The 4,170-nt window shown below is 40.1% G+C and overlaps 1 long non-coding RNA gene across 1 annotated transcript; it reads right to left on the bottom strand.

Moving 5' to 3' along the window:
* Window positions 1-2,734: 2,734 nt before the first annotated feature.
* Window positions 2,735-3,543, bottom strand: LOC106567690 (uncharacterized). Its single transcript, XR_001320129.2, has 3 exons — window positions 3,375-3,543; window positions 3,078-3,251; window positions 2,735-2,904 (listed from the first exon to the last, which is right to left on the bottom strand). It is a non-coding gene; the product is annotated as an uncharacterized lncRNA (long non-coding RNA).
* Between the last annotated feature and the right edge of the window lie 627 nt (window positions 3,544-4,170).

Below are 4,170 nucleotides of genomic sequence, written 5' to 3'. Positions count from 1 at the left end.
GTTCTTCCACACCGATCTCGACAAAACATTTCTGTATGGACCTCACTTTGTGGACGGAGCCATTGTCATGCTGAAACCGGAAAGGGCCTTCCCCAAAAATTTGAAGCACAGAATCGTCTAGATTGTCATTGTATGCTGTTGCGTTAAGATCTTCCTTCACTGGAACTGAAGGACCTAGCCCGAAGCATGAAATACAGCCCCAGACCATTATTCCTCCTCCACCAAACCCAGATTCGTCCATCGGACTACCAGATGGTGAAGCGTGATTCATTACTCCAGAGAACGCGTTTCCACTGCTCCAGAATCCAATGTCAGCGAGCTTTACACCACTCCAGCCGATGCTAGGCATTGCGTATGATGATCTTAGGCTTGTGTGTGGCTGCTCGGCCATGGAAACCCATTTCATGAAGCTCCCGACAAAGTTATTTTGCTGATGTTGCTTCCAGAGGCAGTTTGGATCTCGGCAGTGAGTGTTGCGAATGAGGACAGGCAATTTTATGGACTACAGCGGTCCCGTTCTGTGAGCTTGTGTGGCCTACCACTTCGCAGCTGAGCCGTTGTTGCTCCTAGACATTTCCACTTCACTTCACTGTTTCTCAGTAAAGTATTATTTTTATCCTTAACCGTTGATTCCTCATCTGGTCTCTTCTCTGCACCTGGGTCCAACCTCACCATGTCACACTTACAGTTGACCCGGTCAGCTCTAGCAGGGCAGAAATTTGATGAAATGACTTGTTGGAAAGGTGGCATCCTATGACGGAGTCACTGAGCTCTTCAGTAAGACCATTCTACTGCCAATGTTTGTCAATGGAGATTGCTTACCTAATCGGCAAACGCACTTTCAGCGAAAACATTCTACAATGATATTTCAATATGAATCACTTCACAAGATAATTTGTTTACAAGAATAAAAATAAAAATCAGTACTGAATTTACCCCAATAGTTTATAGGTCAGGTTATTTTTGTTTGCCGAGCTCTCTGGATCATTTACAACCAGAGACAATTTTTTTAACCTGCCCAATGGAAGCAATGTTTGTTATTTATACCCTGGTTCAGACATTGTATTTTGTCTTTCTTCCAGTTGAGAGCTGAATGATATGAAGAGGTTTATGAACTAGTGCCTCCCCTTGAAGAATCAGAAGGGCTCCATAGCTCACTTTAATTGCATACTGGGGCAACTTGTACAACAGCTAGAAATCCATCCAGTCCATCTATTTTTTTTAGCGCAGGGAACAATCCATTATTTACATACTTTGTCATGCGGATCAGCGTCATTTCAAAGGTCAAACACCTGTGATGCTTTTGTATTTATTCATCACACATACCAGCTGTTAAACAAACAGTGGGCATTAATAAAAGATCCATCAAATGTCAAAATAATATGCCGTATCATACTTATGTACATGGAGAGATCTGAGTAATGTTGTTTGGGAAATTAGTCCGATTTTCCCTTGACCACTAGGTATATAAAAATGATTACAGTGATAAGGCAGCTGAAATCTTATAGCATGTCAATTGTAAAGTTGATTTTGAGTATATGTAGATGATCTAAAACATGTTTCATGAAAGGTTGTTCATAGCATATGAAATTAGAAAATTAAATCTGTGATGTACTATTTCTTTTTTATGCTATTTACTGTAGCAGTACATTGTAGGGCAAACAGTGCATACAAATCATAGTGAAATAATATATAAAAACTATCTGAGCTTTCTAACAATATAAGGCATTACTAGGTATTGCTCACGGCCCTCATTAAGATATGTTTAACATTAACATTCAACAGGTTAAATCACAGTAAAAGTAATAAAGATATTGAAATGAGCCTGCCCTCAAAAAGAAAGAAAGAACTGGAATCCCAGTTCCCATGAATATTGATAGCGATAAAAGTTGAGGTTGTCATTTTGAATGTTTTGAATCCTCTAGGAAATCTAGCTACACTCTTAGAAAAAAGGGAGTCAAAAGGGTTCTTCAAGGAGGTATAGGGTTCTATCAAGAACTGTTTTGATCTGAAGATCACTTTTTGGAAGACAAGTGTTCTTTGTAAGGCAAATAGTTCTACCTTGTTTTAATATCTGTGTTTTTACATGTACATTGATTGGTTGATACATTTTATGCTACACAAATATATAGAACATACATTTTTCTAAACTAATCCAATCTGTTAGTAGTTGGACTTATTGCACCCATTACAGTTTAGATGATTGAGGTAGTCTCAGTATTCAATCTTCCCTACCCAGCAAGTGATTCTGAATGCAGGTTGCATGATTACATGATGAACATTTTATATTTACTGGATATCCTAACTCTGGCTGGATTCCAATAGGAATTACGCATCACTTTGCAAGCCAGCATAATGTGATTTGCAGGCCTGATGTAAACTGTAAACCAGGATTTTCCTAACACCATTGTGTTGGGGTATAACTAGGCCCTCAAAGAAAGGCCTTATGATATACAATATGTAATGTATTGTCATAAAGAACTACATTTTAAGGCTGGTGGAACCGTTAATTGAGAGCTCAAGGAAAAACCTTTAGATTATAAAATGGTTCTTGGTAGAACCCTTCATAGAGGGTTCTAGGTAGAGCCATATACAGAGGGTTAAATAAAGAACCCTACATAGAGGGTTCTACCTAGTACCAAAAATGGAAAAAGCCTATATGGTTCTACTCAGCACATTTATTTCTAAGAGTGTACAGATAAGGTACATACACTTTCTACCACTCCAACCAGTTATGTGATGAACATGTTACTCATGAGTACTGAGCAGCAGTAGCAATGTGAGTGTGGCTGGTTGGAAGTCAGGGCCCCAATGCATGTCACCTGAGTTGAGTAAGTGTGAAGCCCTGAACCCGTGAAAAAGTTTCACAAGATCTTGTAGAGGCTACTTCTGGGGATCAGGTTCCTATGGGAACAAAGCCTGGTGTTAGGGGCCTGGGCTGGGGAGACTATGCTCAGTATAGAAGCACAAGAGAAAAAGCCAAGCTACGAAAGCTAATTTCAAAGGCTCATGACTGAGGAAAGCAACACATTTTCAAAAAGCTAGTTACGTAAACCCCCCAAAACACAACACACTACCTTCACCCAACTCGACAGTTAAGTGTGGACCTTGTAGAGAGTGCCACGGTGAACTAATCCTGAAGGCCTCTTTAAATCTCGGTTCCTGATATTTCCCTGAGGAAAGAAAACACCAAGCTCGGCAGCTCCGGTAATGTATTTCTGACCCGGCAGACGGTGAGAGGAACTGAAACACTGTATAAGAGAGAAGAACAAAGAAAGAGAGAGAAACAGAGAGAGAGAACAATGTTGAGGGTGAAAGTTGTTCAGTGAAAGAATGATCAGGGAGACTGGAGACTAATTAGGGAAACAGTTTACCTTTAATTAGCAACTGGACCAGGACTGGTTCCCACTAAGAGCTATGGTGCTATAGCAGTCAAGCAGGCTGAGTCATAGGCTTCATGAGAGGCCATGCGCTGTGAGCGTGAGCATGAAGCCGACCATCTGGCCTCATAAAAAACCTGCGAACAGAGAGTCCTCAGAGTTACCATCAACACAGCCAAGTCACAGGCTACATGCTGAGCCACACATAAAACAGGTCATGCTAATTCATTGGCAAGTTGTACTGTTGTGAATATTGAAATATATTAAATACATTTGAATGAATATATATATTGAACATACAGTTCAAATGTAAATGGCAGGTTGGCATCTATCGGTATGACTCGTACTGGAGCCAGCTCTGTTTCAAGTTTTAATGTCACGTGCACAAGCACAGTGAAATGCCTTTCTTGTTAGCTGAGTAATCACTAGCTGGCACAGCCACAAAGTAATACAATCAGATTTTAAACTTAACTCTAACCTTAACCACACTGCAAACCTTATGCCTAACCCTAACCTTAAATTGAGACTAAAAAGCACATTTTTGTTTTCATACATTTTTATGATAAATAGCCTATTTTAACTTTGCAGCTGGCTCATCTAGTGGACATCTCTCAGCTCTGCCTCCAGGACAAGATTCATCCCAATAAATATCAACCTGCATGTAAATGAGATTGCGGACTTGTGAGGACGTCAGTTGAGTTTGGTATGCTACTGTTCTAGTTCAGTAGAGATCACATTGTTTTCATATTAACATTGTTTTCATGTGGTCCTGTGTGGCTCAGCCGTAGAG

This window comes from Salmo salar, chromosome ssa01 (genome assembly GCF_905237065.1).
Source record: "Salmo salar chromosome ssa01, Ssal_v3.1, whole genome shotgun sequence".
Classification (NCBI taxonomy): domain Eukaryota; kingdom Metazoa; phylum Chordata; class Actinopteri; order Salmoniformes; family Salmonidae; genus Salmo; species Salmo salar.
This window is presented reverse-complemented; position numbering and strand designations above follow the sequence as displayed.